This window comes from Vicia villosa, linkage group LG2, assembly GCF_029867415.1.
Source record: "Vicia villosa cultivar HV-30 ecotype Madison, WI linkage group LG2, Vvil1.0, whole genome shotgun sequence".
Lineage (NCBI taxonomy): Eukaryota > Viridiplantae > Streptophyta > Magnoliopsida > Fabales > Fabaceae > Vicia > Vicia villosa.
In genome coordinates, this window is record NC_081181.1 from 148,001,017 (window position 1) to 148,021,811 (window position 20,795).

A 20,795-nucleotide genomic window follows, 5' to 3' on the forward strand; every position below is an offset into this window, starting at 1 on the left:
TCCCATATGCCGTCTTCATGATCACAACGAATAACATGCACATCATCTAACTCATTTTCTTCAGATGATTGAGTTACACGTGTTGCTAAACAAAGAGTCTCATAGTTAAAATCTTGATTTTCATCAGTACTATCGGGAAAATGTTTCCCTTCAAGAACAATTGATCATCTAATGTTAGATGGATTAGTGGCATAAAAAACTTGTTTTTCTTGGTATGCCATGACGAATGGTTCGTTCTTGTAAGTTGTCTTTCGAAGATCAACCCTTGTAAATCCAAATTCACCAATTTCTACACCAGTTTTACTGTCAATCCACCTGCACTTAAATGAAGGCACTTTAAAAGAAACATAGTACATCTCCAAAATCCTCAATGGTACCAAAGTACGATGTAGATGCTAGTACGGGATTGTTATCTTTGGAACTAGAGAAAGTACATGGATTCAGCATCAACAATAACACCACTATTTTGCATGGTGCTACAATCATAAGAACAAATATGTTCTAATGTCATATGCACTCCAAGTAACTACATTAAACTTAGGCAATCGTGACAAGCATTTGCAATTATCTGATGCACCACTCTCTTTAGAAATACTTTCATTAAACCAATCTATGAAAATTCTGTCTCCATCGACAACCATTTTTCATTCATCTGGGGGTATGTTTCCTTTATAAGAGCTTTGTACGTGGTCAAGTAAGGATCAACTTCATTAAGGTTATTCAGTATATAAAAATGTGTTTGAAGAACTACTTGTCGACTAAATCGCTTACCATTTAAACCTTAAATACCTCTACCATCATAAAATCCATCACGACGAGTCTCGGGAACTCCTATAAAGTTCGCATCTGACAAATAGTTAGTACAAAACTCAATAGCTTCTTCAGTGATGTACCATTCTACGATTAAATATTCTAGACGGTGATGATTCTTTGTATGTCCTTTGAAAATATTCATGTAACGCTTTACCGGATACATCCACCGAAAATAAACTGGACCACAAATTCTAACCTCCCTTACTATATGAACAACTAAGTGAACCATAATGTCAAAAAAGGATGGAGGGAAAAACATATCTAATTGGCACAAGATAATTGCAGCTTCGTGTTCCAATTCATCTAAATGTCCAGGATCTATAACTTTACTACATATAGCATTGAAGAATAAGCATGGTCTAGTTATAATCACCCTTACAGTTCTTGGTAAGATTCCACGGATAGCCACCAACAGAAGTTGTTGCATCAAGACATGATCATCATGAAATTTTAAGCCAATTAATTTGTGATTGTTCTCTGACAAAAGTTTCTTCACATTTGATGAGTACCATTGGGGAACTTTGATACCCTGCAAACAATCGCAAAAACATTTTTCTTTTTTAGACATAGTGTGACATGCTGGGGGGAAATAGGTTTTATTTCCTACTTCTTTTGGGGCTAATTCTTTCTGTATACCCATCACAACCATATCTTCGCAGGATTTCTTAGTATCTTTTTTCTTGCCTTTAATGTTGATAAGTGTTCCAATCAAACTATCACATACATTTTTCTCCACGTGCATCACATAAAGACAATGTCTTACATCAAGACTTGACTAATATGGAAGATCAAAGAACACCGACCTCTTTTTCCAAGAATTTTCTCTACAAGCTTTTTCTGTTTCTTTCCAAAGACAACTTTAATTTGTTGTTGTCTTCTATAAACTTTCTTCCCGGTTAAGGGTTTTGGAGCGATACCATACTCTTGCTCTCCATTGAAAGCCTTGCGCAATCTACGATATGGATGATTAGGTCTTAGAAATCTCCGATGCCCAAGATAAACTGTCTTTTTTCCTTTTGGTAATCGGTGGTGACATGTATCAACTTCACATATAGGACACACTTTATGAGCCTTGACGTTGTACCCAGACAAATTATTGTATGTAGGAAAGTCATTGATTGTGCAAAACAACATGGCACACAACTTAAAGTTATCACATGTGTACGCATCATCAACATCAATACCTTCCTCCCACAAAAGTCTTAATTCTTCAATCAACGGCGATAAATAAACATCTATGTCGTTCCCTGGTTGTTTTGGACCCGAAATCATCATCGATGGCATCATGTACTTGGGTTTCATGCACAACCATGGAGATAGGTTATAAATTAAGATAAGAACAAACCATGACGTATGGTTAGTACTCAAATTAACAAAAGGGTTCATTCCATCGGTGCCAAGTCCAATCCTGAGGTTCCTCAGTTCATTAGCAAAATCCGGAAACAAGGAATCAATTTCTTCCATTGCAATGAATCAGCTACATGGCAATTTTTTCCATCACACACTCTTTCATCTGCATGCCATCTAGTATTATTTGCTTCACTAACATTAGAAAACAATCTCTTGAACTTCGGAATTATCGGTAGATACTACATCACCTTGACAGGAACACCCTTGCTAGTTGCACCATCGTCGTTATCAACACCGTTGTCCTTCTGTTTGTAGCGCGGCACCCCACACCTCGGGTACTCGATCAAGTTTTCAAACTCTTTCCTATATAAGATGCAATCATTATGATAAGCATGTATTTTGACAAAGTCCAAACCAATTGGACACAATATCTTCTTGGCCTCAAAAGTACGGTTTGGCAACGTATTACTTTCAGGAAGCATTTCTTTCAAAAATTCAAGTAATTCAGTGTAACTTTTATCCGACCACCCACCCATTGCCTTAAGATCCAATAGTCTTAACACAGCTGATAATCTTATAAAACCTTTACATCCCGGGTACAATGAATCTTCCATGTCTCTTCACAAAGTATCTAGCATATTAGCTTTCTTGAAAGCATCGACTCCAATATCATGAATGATGTCTTTTAGATTATCATTCATATAGTCATCATCTTCAATTGTTTGTGACAAATGTCTCTTTTTTGTCCCTTCACCATGCCATACCCATTTCGTTTAATTTTGAATAATTCTATCACAGCCACAATGATGAAGATAACATCTCTCAGATGTTTTTGTGTATTATGGCAATCATACAAGGACACCAAAAAATCCCATTGTTGTTATGAAGGTTTTTATCCGCGAAATCAAGAAATTGTAACAATCCTTTCTCATACTCGCTACTTAATATATTGGCTTTCATCCAACTATGATCCATAATCAAATAAAGCTTCTGAAAATAAAATTAAAAATAGTACAAAAATATAGCTTCTGAACAACAACAACAACAATAAAATAATAGACAGAGAACTACAACAACAGTAATGGAGAACAACAAGAACAACATTATTGGAGAACAACAAGAACAAAAGTATTGGAGAATAAAAAGAACATACCACGAAGCTCCTTGGAGAAGAAGTGCTTTTCTGTTGGCAAAGATCCTTGGAGAAGAAGTGTTCTTTCGTTGGTTGAGCTCTTTGGAGAAGAAGTGTTCTTTCGTTAGGGCTCGAAAATTGAATATGGACATGGAAGTCAAAATTAAAAGAAACTTTATCTTGGTTAAAATTAAAAAACCGAGGTAGATTAGCCGATGTAAACTATATTTAAAAAGGTGCCTTTTTGGTCGTCAAAAGAATAAAAAATTAGGGAGCATTTATCTCGGTTTTCCTAAAAACCGAGGTAACATATTCAATGTAAAATCTAGAAAACATAATGGCGTCTTTTGGATTCCATATATAACATTAAATATCAGGAGTTGAGAATTGAACCTCAAACCCTTAACATATATTTATGTTGGATTTATAAATATATGAGGTAACCGTTTTATTAATATTTATTTTTAAATAAAACAATTCGCTCTGTTCACATGTACCTATAGTTTTGTTTCGTTCGTTGTGAAAGCTTCGTCATGAAAAGTGTTATTTGTTGTAGTGACTACTTCTTCTTTCGTTCCTCCGCCGCATAATTTTGTTCAACCTAGGACAAATTAACGAGTATCTCAACTTCCTTCATTCCTCGTATCTACATCGTTGTTCCATCAAGGCGAACCTTCATTTTGACCTCTATTAATTTTTAACTCTTAGAGACTAATCTTAGAATGCAAGGAGTCAACGAACTATTGAATAATGTGTACTAGATGGTTCAACAACAAAACTATTAGGCCTTGGCAGAAAGGCTGACTCGGGTAAAAGAAATCTACACAATGCGAATCAGAAGAACAACATTGTGCAACGGGTGACCTCACACAAAACTGCCGCTCTTAAGCCAAGAAGGGATCCATAAGAGGTCCAAAAATCTTTAAGTCACTAATGACACGCGCATCATACTCATTCCATTCCCGAAGGAAAGGAAAATAACCATACCTCTCTCGATGTTCGTCGTCTTAGGAGGATGAAAAGGTATTCCACCTAGACGCTGAAGAAGAACCCTTTATCCGCTCACATCATGGAGCCGGAAAGGAACGACAAGTCTAAAAACTTTTGTTTCCACAAGAATCATAAAAAATGGGCGGATGTCTGAGTGATCAAGGATGACAAGAGGATCCAATACATGACTTATATTACTAGAGGTGTCTCGGGGGTAAGCAACCCATCAAAGAGTACAATGAAGAGGAAAAATTTTGAACTAATATTTGTCAGCAAGAAAGAGAGAAATAGCTCTACCAAGAGCCAAAAGAGACATATCCTTAGATTTTGCAAAAGCGAGAAAGTTGAGGGATCTCTAAAAAAAATTTCCTTTGGTAATAATGGTCATGATCTCTAACTTAGATATCTCTAGGATACTATTTGATGACACTAGCTTCTTCAACATTATGCATTAAGATCTCTTCGAGAAGATGGGATTGAAGAAATAAAAATGGTGGCCTTATGAAGGGTCTGATCTATGAGCCTACAACAAAATTATCACTCGCTCATGGGGGTAAATAGAGTCGATGATCACTTTATGGGAGGGGATAAATATTAGGACCATTGAATCCCAATTTTTGGGTGTTTCTTTCATGAGTATTTAAGACTGCATCATATGATTCCCCCGTCCACGTCAAGTTGAAGTGCCACAACGTGCATGACGATTCGACCATACTCAAAACCGATATTTATGGAGCAAGTAGATCCAAAAGGCCTTACATCAAAACCATAAAGAAGGTGAAGCTAAAGCTATAGAGATAAATGTGGTTTCCTTGACCGGGAAATTGGAATACATAGCTATCTAGCCTCCTTCAAGTAAAGCAAGTTGTCTCAGCCTGACAAGCATAAGTTGATGAATATGAACAAAACCAAAAGTAACCAACAAGCAGTGTCTATGCCACTTGGCTATGTTAATTTTGAGTTCTTTTTGTAGAAACAAAACAATCATAATGTATTATAACCATTTGATTAAAGAAAGGAGGATTTTTTCACTAAATTATCTCTTTCCTTTGTGATTATAAAAGGTAACGACGAGTACATGATATGATTTGAGATCTTAAATCCATATTACAAAGACTCGAGTGTGTTGTCACAGACGTCACGAGCGTATGCCTAATGTAATAAAAAACCCATGATGTTAATGCATACTTACAAATAAAATAAACCTAAAAATGGAAAATAATCGGCTCACCCCCTATTATTGGTAGCTAGCCCCTCCACAGGCTGTAGTGGGTCAGTCAATGTGTCAACCTTGAACCATATTTTCATCTGGGGGCATGGGAAGGGGTACCGACCCTTAGTCAGGTATGGTCCCTAGAGACGTCCGATAAACTTCGGGCAAAACTCAGAGTGAAATTCAAGTCATAGAGAAATAAACCTGGGACCACAAATAACACCACAAACCATGAAAAATATGAATAAATAATTAAGCTAAAATATACAGATACATTGCAGGACAAAAATGTTAAAGTAAAAAACGTGCTAACTACGAGCACATTGCCAAAAAAAGGAGAAGAATCTAGTCCGCCAAAGAGACCACTTTCTCATCCTCGATGGCTTGATTGAGGAGAACTCAATCTTGAGATAGGGGTAAAAGTACTCCATTTGCTTCAAAGCACTCTTAAAAGCACCATCGACTACGATGAAACCCTATTATAATGATTTAGCTATCTCCTTACAAAGTTCAAGTTTCTCTTGGCGCATCGCACAAAAACCAGCCTCAACCTTTTTTTGACTATCCTGGGACTCTTGTAAAGACTTTTGTAATTCTTCAATCCATTTCTGAGCATGATCTGAGAATTAATTTGCTACTCCCATTGCGGCCTCTACCTTGGACGAAGATGATGAAATAGAGCCAAAACCTCATTCTTCTTAACTACCTCCCTGAAAAGTTAAATATTGTTTGATTAATTTAAAATTCCTTTTGCGTTACAAAACTTCTCTCCCAACTCCATTCTTGTTGCTCGAAGCTTTGTAATACAATATTTTCTGCCAACGTATTTGTGTACGAAGTATTCATATTTTATCATGTCTAAACCACATAATTGTGTACGAAACATTCATACTTTATCACGTTTAAACCCTAGTTCTCATTTTTTGGTTGAATGACAAAACATTGAAAGTTTTGTTTGGGTGTGGTCTTTCACGTTTTTTAGGCAATTGAAAGTCGGGGTGGTGGTCCCATTGAGACATTAAGAAACCGTAATTTACAAATTTTGTACTTCAAGTTGGTCCCACTTATTTACCTTAATTTGTTATATCTTTTTTGAATCATAGTTTAGTTTTTCTCCTTCCCTCAATTTATATGTAGTTTTTGTCTTCTATAAAATTTAATATAGTAATGTAGACTATTGAATATGTTTGACTCAAACTTAATTTTGATTTGTAGAATATTGATTGTATGTTTATTGTATTTTTATATTGTATTTAACCCAAATATAGTATTGTCATGCCATTAATGTTAAATTTAACCCTTGTCATTTGTGTTGTGTACATGACATTGGTTTATTTAAGGTGTTATTCCATATCAAGGATTCTTTTATAAAAAAACCCTAATTTAAAGTACGAGGGTGGAGAGAATAATGCAAAATTGTATCACCAATGCAACTAAAAATATAATTAAGCTAAATCATGGCAAAATTTGGGCAAACTACGGAATACATTAGTCCAAACTAAGGGGAAAATTAGGTCAAACTATGGCAAAAATTATGCCAAACTATGGCAACATTTATACAACATTTGGCAAAACTATAGGCATAGTACTATCACAATTCAGAACAACTAACAATGGAATATCATCTGTTTATTACATTTTCTATCAACAACAATATTTAATTCAACAAACTTAAAAATATTGGAAAAGAATAATGGCAATACACATTCAAAATTAAAACATCTAAACGACAATATTTTGTTCCATTAAAAATAATTGTCATTACATTTTGATGGTTGCAGTTTACACTTATCACATATATTACATTACATTACATTAACATACTAAAGCATAATCTCCTTTAACAATTACATTTCATTACAAAGTAGATGTTAAACAGGGATAAAACTACAAAACATAGAATTTTTAGTTTTCCGACAATAATCTTTGAATTTAGTTTCTTCTACAATTTCTTGTTCTTCTTCTTTGAAACTTCATACACTTCTTCAACAAATTCACAACTTCCAAATCATTCATCTTGCTCCCATCTTCATTTCCAACATCATAAACTTCTTTTTCTTGTCTCAAGTCTTTATCCCATATCAATAAATCATATGTATCATCACCGTATAAACACCATCAAACATGTTTAACCCTATATAATTCCCCCGTCCTCCCCCACACTTCTTGTGTACTCCTAAAATTTCTAAAAATATCCTACTCGAATTTTATGATTTAGAGTAAGCTTTTAATATATGGATTTATGACACGATCCATTCCTTTTCCTTTTTTTTACATGTACATTGTTCTGGTGAACACTATTGTACACTTAAAATTTTATTGGGTATTGATACCCATCTGAGATGTATGGTTTTAATTAGTTTGTAAATATTGATATTTAACATGGTATATTAGTATTCAAAGAATTATTTAAATAAATTTTTTATTTAAATTAATCATTTGATTTACATGTAAGAAAAATGTTTATGCCTAAATTACAAACAAAACACTAAATCTCATTATTTTTGTCATGATTCAACAAATTTTTCGCGTGAACGTTGTCTTTCGTGTTCGAGTTTAATAATTCTATATCGTGTGATCATCGTTGCTGTCGCAACCGGCTTAAAAATTGAGAGTCGCCACCATTATTTTTATGATAGATAAGAAAAATAACTAACAACTATTAAATAAAATTAATTATTGTGATTAAATTTTTATAAATTTATGGATTTTAGTCCCTCTATTTCTAAATCCTCAATTTTTGTCATCTTATTTTGACAAATTGTAAAATTAGACTCATCCTTGTCAAATATTATGATGAAACAATTAAGTTTATGCGATAGTCTACCTAGCATCCATTAGACAACCACATCATATCAATCAAATAAATATGTTATTAATAATTAATTAAAACAATAATTTCAAAATAATTATATTTTATTATATATTATATATTAAACAAAGAAATATCATAAGTTAAAACAATATTATTTTATAGTCAAAATTATCTTAAAATATTTATTATATAGAAATTAATATGTGAAATGGGATTAAAAAAAAAACAATGTTTTAGTTACCAGCAAATCAAGAGTCTAAACAACTTAAGAAATGGCCCAATGCTCCTCAACAGCGCCCAGATTCAAAAAAATTGTTCAAAACTCAATTCAACAAATACATTTAAATAAAAAATAACACATTTAAATAAAAAATAACGCCCACCGTGGGGCTCGAACCCACGACCACAAGGTTAAGAGCCTTGCGCTCTACCAACTGAGCTAGACGGGCTTGGTATTTGTGCTTGGCATAATAAAACAAACTTATTTCATATACATAAAATAAGTGAAGCATATTCTTATATAAAGGAGACTTCAAATGTATGAGTGATATATATATATATATATATATATATATATATATATATATATATATATATATATATATATATATATATATATATATATATATATATATATATATATATATATATATATATATATATATATATATATATATATATATATATATATATATATATATATATATATTTGGGAATGTGAGTAGCACACTTAACATATTATTGACTTAACTTAATAAGAATGAGTTGCGAATATATAAGTTTTCCTTTAGAATAAAATTGAGTATTGTTTATTAATATTTGATGCTTTATTCGATGGTGTTAAGTTTCTTGACAAATCATTTACAAGAAAATCTATTGGTTATTCTTTCTTTTCCTTAAAAACAAAACACTACTTTAATTTTATTTTAAATCTCGGAACTTGTTTAAGGTACAAAAATTTGCACTAAAATCAAACTCTCACACCAAATAATACAATAGACATATCAACAAAAAATGAAAAACAATAGACAAAATATCAATTTGCACGTATTCTTATTTGAAAATATTAGATAACATTGGCAAATAAAGAGGATAACTAAGAAAATATATTTTTCGTCTTCAACTTAGTTTCAAATGTAATATATTGATTTGGATAGATTTTAAGGTGGAATTGTAGATGATTTTTAAGTAATTTATGTTATGTGTATCAATTCGACATAAGTAGTACAGTCGTGTCGCATTTACAATGCATAGATAACACAAATCATAGTAGAAAATTAGTGGGATATTCGTTCATGTGTTGCACACGTATTTGTTATTTTTTGGAATAAAAGAATATATATATATATATATTTCAAAAGTTGCAATTACAAGCAATGCGATCAAAACGATCCAGCTCCTAAACTGACAAAGGAAAAACAACACAACTTACATCATAAGTAATGCAAGTTTACTTCTATACTTGGGCATCATCCACCCTCTATACAAAATAGTGTCTATGATGTTACTAGCTATCTTTGTATTGTCCTCTACCGTATCTGTGCCAAAAATATTGAAATTTCTGTACATCCAAACTCCACAGACTGTTTCAGCTATGGCTATCTTCAACATGCTAGACATAAATCCCTTCCCTTTTGTGTGCATTGTAATCCAATTTACCTCCTCATGCCATTGCAAAGGAGTATGCTCGAGCTATAACCATCTAAGAATATCCTTCCAAATACCATGTGTGAACCTGCAAGCAAACAACAAATGATTTATATCTTCCATTGCCTCATTGCACAGGTTGCAATATTCTTCCTCTATCAGTCCTAGTCGCTTCAGTATTGCTTTGGTTGCAAGCCTCTCATGACAAGCCAATCATAAGCACACAACAACTCTAGGTCTAGGATAATTGTTCTGAATCAAATGGCTCCAATTAACAATGACATCTTCTGTTACAATCCTGTCATAGAGTTTCTTCATGGAGAAATTGTTCTTAATTTACATCTCTCCCCCCACAACTGCTGGTGATTGGATACATCGCCTCTCTTAGCCATTATAACCTTCATAATCCATGAACTAGTAGTGGAAATGGCAGTAGTCCAAAATGGTTTCCTTCTTCAAATAATAAACATGGACCCATTTCACCCATAAATTGTCCAACTTCATGTTAATGTTCCAAAGGCACTTCATCATGGTTACATTATTCCATATCCCTATATTAATCATGTTCAAGCCTCCATACTTTATGGGACTGCAAACTCTTTTCCAGGCCACATGACTCTTATTACTTTTATCTTTACCAAGTCCATACAAAAGCTCTGCATATTGCCTCAATTTTATGTATGACAACTTTAGGTAATGGAAAACACATCATCCAATACTGAGCAATAGCCATAAATATGCTTTTGACTAGAAGTATTCTACCTGCTATGATAAGAAGTTTGGTCGACCAATGTCTTATTCTACCAACAATTCTATTAACTAAGGGAAAGTAATGAATAATATTGAGTTTTATGTAGGATAAAGGAACTCCAAGATACCTAACAGGAAGAATACCATCTGCAAATCTAGTATGATGCTTTAGAATCCTAATGATAGTTTACTCCATACCACTGCAGAAGAGCTTGCATTTTTTAGGGTTAACACTAAGGCCAATAGACTCAGAGAAATTCTGAAATGCTTGCAGAATGAGTTCCACAGGGTGAATATCTCCTCTACTGAACAATAGCACAACATTAGCCAATGATAAATGTGTGATACCAAGTCTCTCACATTTGTTATGATGGTTGAAGTTAGGATCAATATGTATCTTCACCATAACCCTGTTCATGTACTCCATTATAATGACAAAAAGCAAGGGGGATGGAGTCCCCTTGCCTTAAACCTCTTTTAGCTTTCATCACCTTAGTGTATTCTCCATTAATATATAAAAAAAATTGAATCAACATATATAATTCTTTTTTTAAACAATAATTCAATATTTAGATCAGTAGTAAAGTTGTTCCCATTTATAATAATAATAATAATAATAATAATAATAATAATAATAATAATAATAATAATAATAATAATATTTTGTAGGATTAAAATTTAATTTTGTTAATAGGAATATTTATAAGAACCAAAAACATATTTAATGCTAAATAATTTAATCAATAATGTATTTTTTTCTCATATATACATATTATTTTTATTTTGACATTAGTTATATATTTGAATCTATATACAAATATTTGAACAAATAATTTAATTTTGCCCGTATGTAAATATTATTTTGTTCAATAACACACTTTTATTTATATTTTTTAATTTATTTTAATTAAAAATTTATGATTTGTTTAAATTAATAAATTATTATAATTTAAATTAAAAATATTGTATCTTAAATTAAAAATAATATTAAATTAAATATATTATTAACAAAAATAATTAAAAATTTATTATGCAAGTGAAGTGATGGATTAGTCTAAAAAATAAGTGTACGGATATTTGTATATTTGGATTATAAGGAAATATTATTTTATAATCTTAATATAAAATAAGTACATTCCATAAATTTGCAAAACAAAGACAATTCCGTGAGATCATTGGAAACATAAGTGATTGACGGCTTTGGCTAATATGAATAAGGATTTTCCTTATGCACCATGCATAAGCCTACATAAGTCATTGGATCATGTTTTTTTAATCCAGTATTGAGTATTGAGTATTGAATATTGACTATTGAGTGGTGAGTATTGAGTATTGAGTAATAACAATTGATGTCTAGAATTTGATCCAAGGGTCCATAATAATCTATGTATGGTGCATAGATTTTTATCTATGCACGGTAACTGCACCCAGTGATTGACTGTAACAGTTATTACAAGCATTTGTTAATGGAAATTAGTTGTGTTTAACCAATATTATAAGCATTCATTATTATCTGTTGTAGCAATCCTTAATCAGAGTTGTCATATATGCTAGCCTATGTAGGCTCAGGCTAGACTACATATTTTTTTTTAAATAGAAAATGTCTAGACTTTTTTATACGTCTATATAGTTAAAAGGCTAGGTCTCAGGCCCTGAACAAAGTCTTTTAAGCCTATCAGGCCGACCTATTTAAATAAATATGAATAATTTGTTATTATCATTATGTTATGTTTTGTACTTTGAATTAAAATACAAAAATAAAACTTGATTATCTTAAGGGCCTTGTGAAAATAAGATGAAAACACGTGATGAATATTGTTTTTATAAGTTCTCTTAAATAAATGGTCTCACAGAACTTATGCTAATAGGTAAGTTAAAATAAGTCAATGCAAATAAATTTTTAGTCTGTTGCTTTTTTAGTTAGTTAGTCTATTTAAACATTATTTTAATTGATTATTTATATGTGTCTAAACACAAATAGGCTTTTATGTAGGCTAATAGGCTAACCAGACATTCGAAAAGGCAAAACTCAAGCCTAAAAATAAACCTATGACTGGCTATAAGCCAAACTTAGGCTTATGTTTTTTTGACAGGCCAAACTCAGGCTTGACAAAGTTTGAGAAAAGCACTTCTGCAAAGTTTTTTTTTATTCTAGTAGTTCTTAATCAGAGTTGTCATCTCCCATTGTAAGTTTGGAAAAAACACTTCTGCAAAGTTATTTTTATTCCAGTTTGTGATACCTTTGTTTCTTTGTTTATTATCCTTGTCTTGCCACCATAAATTGATATGACATATTAATATTCTGTTTGATAAAATTAGCAGTCAGATGATAAGATAGTTTATAGCTGATGGCTGATAGCTGATGGCTGATAGCTGATGGTTGATGGGTTATGGATGATAAGCTAATTAAAGTGTTTGGTAAAATCAGCGGTTTAACTAACTGATAAATGTAAAATGACATAAAAAGATATTTATTAATTAATAATTAAATGCACATTTAAAATAATTAAAATTTATAAAGGTATTAATGAAAGAAAAACTGATAAGCTATAAGCTAAAATACTATTTAAAATAGCGTCATAAGCTAGTAAAATAAGCTATAAGCTCGTGATGAATAGACTGTTTTCAAACAGGTCTTTTATTATCATACGAGCTTATAAACTATAAGCTCAAAATATGGCTTGCCAAACAAAGTCTAAATAGGAGTTATAATATTTTTAATTTTGTTAGAAATAATAATAGTAGTTTATGACATATTAAATTTATAAAAAAACATAACATTAATAAAAATCACAATTGTTCTCAAAATATTTTAAAAAACAACTAATGCTCTTAAACTTATCAATTTTATAACAATTACAATGAGGAAAAATAAAACCTATAAAAATTAACATTGTAATTAACATTGTAAAACAACTAATGGTTCTTTCCTTATAATTTAATTTTATAAATATCAATTAATATCAATTAGCTCAATTAATTATAATATTTCTTCCTTATGAAAACATAATTGATCTTAAGTAAAATTTTATTAACTTGAATTTTGATACAATTGATGGAAAAATAATATAATAATTAATTGAATTGAAATTTTAGAATTAATTTTAAAAATAATACATCTTACATTTTAAAAATAATTAATTGAATTGAAGTGAAATTTTGTAATTAATTTAATTGAAATCTTTAATTTTTCTTCATATTTTTTTCTCTTAAATTATGTAAAAAAATGTGATTTAACAAAAATTATACATATTTTTTCATATTATTTTCTTGAAAAATTAATCCTTTTATTCTTTATTTTGGTCAGGTCTGTTTATATTTTTATGTTATTTTTAAAATATTAAAAAAATTACTTTCATCTTAAATACATAAAAAAAAAAAATTTTAGTTAAACATAGTATAAACTAATATTATTTTTTCTATCTATTTTTCTTATCCTACTAGTATCAAAAAAATAAAAATAAATTTTCAACCTTCAAATTTTACCAAATCTCAAAACACAACACAAATCCATTTTTCTTCTAAAACACTTTCAAAAACCCAGATCACAATCACAATCTTCAGTTATCAATAAATTTTTAAAAATAATAACTTTACTCTTCTTCTTAATCTCATACATTTTCCATTCCTCCACCAAGTAAAACCATGGAAAAAAAAAGAATATTAATGCTATTACTAAAGGGGCTGGGACTTGGGACCAATTTTTAAAGTGCATGCTATTTTTCGAAATGAAGTGGTACTAATTAAACTATGCTCTCTTATTACATGAGTGTTGCTTTAGTAGAAAGATGTACTAAAAACTTAATTATTATTTTCAGTCTTTAATATGATAATAATTTATAAGAGTGGAGATATGTTGATTTCAAGAATAACTCTTTTTTCCACTTGATAGTAATATTTTATTAACAATAAATTTTATTAAATTAAATGTACACTGATATAAATTCAAAATTTTATTTAGATAATTAGAAACGATATAAAATTCAATGGAGAATAAAAAAACATCAATAAAATTGTGAACAACACCAAATCAATATCGCGGGTTGGTATATTTATTTATAAGGTAAATTTAAATAATAAACTTGCTTTTGCTAATCGGTGACATAACATTTAATCATGCCATAACAATGGAATTGGATTATGCGTGTGAAAGATCAATGACAGGTAGAAGAAAGTTACGCAGTGGCAAGTATCATTAGATCACTGGAATTAGATTGATTCATCAGTTAATCTGAATAGTACATAAATACTAGATTAATTTTACTCAAACAAACATTATTTGAGAATAGTTGCAATATCTAAATTAATTTTGTTCGCAGCAACACCAGTCTCCGTCACAACTTCCACCTTTAGGATAACCTCCTTCTCTACAAAATCTGTCACAATATGGATTACTAGTTGCATCTTTGTTTGGACAGGACCCTTGTGCACGGCAGACTCTTGAGCCAACAATAAAGTCACTTGTTACTCCTGCCAATTACAAAAATATCATTACAAACCTTGTCAACATTATAATTTTCTTTAACCACTAATAAACAAGAATACAAAACTAAACAAGTTTGTTACCTGAGCTCATGATGACCAAAACAATGCATAAGATTGCAAAGATATTTTTGATGCTAGTACTCATTTTGCAAGATTTGAAAAGAATTGCATTGCAAGAGGCTATTTATGGTGGCAAGTGAAATATATGCAATAAATTTAAATAACAAAAATAATGGGTCACGTTTGAATAAAATCTTCTTTTACCGTTTTAAAATACTATATTGTTGGACAATTTTTTCTATCTCTAATTTTTCCCTTATTTATTAATTCTTTTTATCAAAATTTTCTACTTTTATGTTTTAGCTTATTTAAATTATTAATTAAATATTTAAATAGCTATTTAAATTAATTTTTATAGAATTAAAAATAAATTAACCATCTAAAATTTTTATCAATATAAGAAACTAATAAATATTTCATTTTAAATTTTTAATAAATTGAAAAAAAATCAACATGTTTGATTTGTTCTGCATACATTACTTTTATAATAAAATAATAATAATAAAGAAATGCTAACAAGTACTCTACACCACTCTTTAAAAATTAAAAAGGTATATTTTTATTTTAAAATATTTGTATTCATTGCTCTCAAAATGGAAATCATTATTTTTTTTAAGAATATTTTTATTTAAGGAATTCTTAAACATAATTCTTGGGGCATTGGTTATGGACTTATGGTTATTATGACCCCAAAGGGATAATATTAATAAAATTACAATGATCGAATTCTATTGATATTAGTAGTAATTTAATTTTCATTTAATTTTAGTAAAATTTATTAAAAGAAGTAACGGTTACAAATATACCTATTATGATATCCTAATAATTTCTATAAAACAATTTATGCAGTTCATTATCTTTATAGTAGTAATAAATCGCTTATAAATATTAACCTAAGAACTAGGAACCAAAAAAAGATTATGTATAATTTTTTTTCTCAATACTCCATTATTAAAATAAATTAAAATGAAAGAAAAAAAAAGATTTACACATAATTTACAATATATATATATATATATATATATATATATATATATATATATATATATATATATATTAGAATTAGTTATAATTTATGTCAATAATATAAAATATTCATATAATATATATATATATAAGAATTAGTTATAATTTATGTCAATAATATAAAATATTCATATAATTTATATAATATAGAAGTTTGTGAAATCTATTTTTATTTTTATTAATTATTTTCAAATATAAAGGGTAGAAAAGAATACTAAAATCTTCTCATAAATTAAAAATACTAATAACAATCCTAAGAAGAAAAAATTCACACACAAATAACAATCCTAAGAAGAAAAAAAATGAAAACTTCATAGTCCAAGCAAAACGATCGGAGCTTAAGAAAAAAAGGGGCTAAAATTGGAAACTGACTTGGAATAAAGGAATTGCCAATGGCTCCGAACAAATGAAGCAATCAAGAACATCTAGGTCAAAAATGATGGCAAATACGTTCTTACCCAATTGGTTAGTTTATTCTATGTTGGATCCATATGTTCTTTTGTTTGCGTCATTGTTTTCTAGGATTCCAATTGGGGAATTTTCCATTTCGAACCCTTCTTGTGGTCAATGATTTTCTTCTTTTCTTGTAAATTTTGTCTCTTCTCCGTCATCTACCCTTCAACGTTTCTAGTTGGGGTTGCTAGGTCTTTCACTGTCGTCACATCCAACGACCGAGAGTGTCACTATCACTCTGGTCCGGCTCGAATATCAAATATTCATTTATATAAAATCAATTACGATTTTGAATGAAATGAAAAATAATGAATGAAAACTGAAACAAATGAAAAAATAAGCTGACCTTTATTTTATTTGCAGAGAAGCCAAAACAATGAACAACTGGGAGAGGAGATGCATATATTTCTAAATGGAAAGCCTGAAGAATGAAAGCAATGAGTAGTGTATATGTTGGAAGTGTAAACAACTATATGGCTTCAGATAGATTGGAAAAGTTGAAAGTATTTATTTTGAAAGCTTGGAATGCAGAACGACCCGCTTTGGGAACACGTAAAGTTGAAAGAAAAATGGATCTCTTATGCCGGTACTCGTTGGAGGGGATTTAAGTTACAACTCACGATTGAATATATTAGAGAGCCTAAGAGCGGTCTTGATCTTCCATGGAAAATATATAATTTTATATCTAAGAAGCAATGGAAGAAGTTTGCGAAGATACGTCATTATGAGGAATTCAAGGTTAGTACTAGTCTTATTTAATCGATAATGTTATGCTAAATTGTTAATACTAATCATATATATTTTTCACTATGTTAATAACAAATAAAAAGAGAAGTAGGAAAATGTAACAAGGCAAAAAACACGTACCCCTATAGATTGTCTCGTGGGGGTTACAGGAAACTTGAGAAAAGAATCATGCTTGAAAATAACCACAAACAGGAGATGATCACATCCATCCGCACCGTCAAGACATGAGGAATGGAAGAGGCCTTGATTAAGACCAAATGGAGAGTACACCTCTAAGGCGACAAGAGTATTTGCCGAGAAATTGGTAAGTATGATTTGTTTTGCTTATGTTATTTGTTATTTAAGTGTGTTGGTAATAATATACGTAAGTTGCTCATGTTATGCAGGATGAGTTGGCTGAGGCGACTCGTGAAGGCGCATTTGTTCCAGAAGCATGACATGACATATTAGTAGAAGCAATCAGAACAGATGAGCATGGTGGGCGTGTCCGTGGTGTGGGAGAAGGTGTCGGCTTGAGGTTATTCTTTGGGTCTAAAAAAAGTACCGAAATCTTAGAATTGAATGCACAAAAACAAAAGATTGAAATTTTTGATAAGCAGTTAAAAGAAAAAAGGAGGATGTTAGACGAGGAGAGGGAAAAAAAGAGAAAGATATGGAAAGGTTTCAAGAGTTATATTTGGTATGTGCTTTACTTGAGATTTTAGTATTTTATCGAAAATGAGTGATATATATTGTGCTTATTTTTGTTCTAACTAAATATTATGATGTAGAGATTAAGTGAAAACCCCGAACAACCTACAAATGAAGATCAACGTTATGTTGATGGTGATGATGATCATGATCAAACTCATAGTAGAATTGTTGTACGTCGTGCTTCTACTAAAGGAAGTAATTGTTCAGCCCCTCCCCCCTTCGAATAACCGCAATGAGTTATTGGATCCTAACACAAATGAAATCACCATGTTATATACAACTGTTGCAGTGATAAGTGCTTCACAATATCTCCCTCTAGAACATTATCCATATGTGGGGTTATTCTATTACAGTCCTGACAATGTAAGGGATTTTCTCGGTGTATATAAGTGGTTGGACATAGAGATATTGCAAGTTTGGTGTACGTAAGTATATAGTTGAATATACATGTCATTATAGAATATTATCATTTTTTATATTTCCTCAATTAATTTATTCCTTTTGTTTAACCATTTAGATACAATCACCGTGTTTGTATAGAGTTAAATAAATTGAGTATTTATGCAATCTTGGATCCGCTTTTTTTTTATGGACGTTTAATCAACCAAGAAACATTTAAGATTACTTGAAAAAAAATAGTTAAATGAGGGAGGAAAAGAATGTTACTTCACACCATTTCTTTGTTCGTACGTATTTTTCAATTGATGTTTATGTATTATATATTTTGTTTTGTTTTATCAAATATTAATAATATATACGCTCATGTTTGTTCAGTGGTCATTGGAAATTGATCATAATATCATTTAAGACAAATACAATAACTGTATTGTGTTCCTTGCATGACCCACTCGACAAGAAAATGAAAGAGATTTGTAACACCCCGTACATATATGTCTAGAATAATATGCGGTAATGTTATTTATGATACAAGAAACATACAAACTAGGTAAAAGACAAGAATTGAAAAAAACTGAATACAACATAAATCTTAATTATAGAGTATCCAAGAAGCTTGTCTCCATCATTGCACAGCGGAAAGGTAACTTCTACAGAGGTCTTCCTACCTTCTGCACATCTGCAGCTTCGAAACCGATTATCTAGCAAATCTAACACTTATAACCTGTTCCTGAAAAATAATAATTGGAATGGGGTGAGATTACTAAATCTCAGTGAGTTCCCCTATCTTACGAGTTCACTCGGTTCTACAGGGTGCATGCATCATAAACGGATTCACCTAGAATCGGGGGTTATGCCTCACGTTTAGGTGCAAATACAAACAAGGGTATCACCACAATTGGAAGTCCCTTAACTATCCAATGAGGCGTTCAATAAAACAACAATTCACAATATGCAAACTCACATCCTTATGTGAGGAATCAAGGAGTAATACCCATCTGACTAGGCTACCTCTGCCACGTACCCTCGGTGAGTATCCAAGTACATATATGTCGAAAGACTTGCACAAGCACACCGCATGATGAATTCGGGTCATTTCTATATGGAATTCCACCCGAGATGAGTTAAGTTGTACCATTGCCTACGTGGCATTTACAACCTCATCACCAAGCACGCCAGTGAGTTACCAAGTGGGAAACGCCATTAAAGACCCCGGTCTTGCTTCCACTGCAATGGTATTCATCCTCTGTACGCAGGTGAGTAAACAGGTGCAATATGTCCTTTTCGACGTACAAACCCATCGGGCGAAAGCCTAGTAACATTGTCTAATTGACGTTACTAGAGGCAAGTAATTCAGTGATTGCCTACGTGGCATCACCCACTTACCATACTAATCACGCAGGTGAGTTACCAAGTGGGAAACGCCATTAAAGACCCTCACTGTCTTCCACCGCAATAGTAGCTCAGGTAACGCAAAATATACGGATATAGACACGTATATACAACAAGCATAAAAGCCAAATCATCCATGGTATATAATACATATCACAAACGCCACACGGGCTACCAATGGGCATCCACATAGTGGGTAAACAGGATTTACTATCCTAGTAGTACGGTTATACTCCGATTCACGCATATTCAACCAAACCAAGTTCACAAAATCAAGCATCCGAACGTCCAACCGGAACGACGGGAAAACAATTTACATTGTATTATATGCACATAATATTAGACAAAATCCATCGTATAAATATCATGTCATTTGTACATACTCGTCACATGTGAGTTGATTATGTTTCGGTCATGGAATATATTAAACATAATCAAACCATATAATTATTTAGAACGTACATGGACACACATTAGTCTCATAACAAAGAGGCTTCCGGTTCCCGACATGGAACGGAACCGCACTCGGGGAATTAAACATACATTTCTTAATTCTATTAATGTTAATCCAACATCATGTAACTAAAAGTCCATTTGCCATAACTTTTAAATCAATTAAAAGCATTATACCTAAGCACATTCATAAAGATCATTAAAAGACTTTTCCAACGCTTCCGACCGGGCTTCGTTTCGAGTTGTAGAACTCAAGTTATGGTCGAAACAATAAAGGAATAATTTTCTGTCAGGTGCAATCGATTTGCACCAGTGTGCAATCGATTGCTCGCTGAACCAGGAGCGCAGAATGTCAATTTTTCAGAGTGCAATCGATTGCT

General features: G+C 31.2%; 1 non-coding gene across 1 annotated transcript; it reads right to left on the bottom strand.

Annotated features, from left to right (window-relative positions):
- Positions 1–8,689: 8,689 nt before the first annotated feature.
- On the bottom strand, positions 8,690–8,762 carry TRNAK-CUU (transfer RNA lysine (anticodon CUU)). Its single transcript has one exon. It is a non-coding gene; the product is annotated as a tRNA-Lys (tRNA).
- Between the last annotated feature and the right edge of the window lie 12,033 nt (positions 8,763–20,795).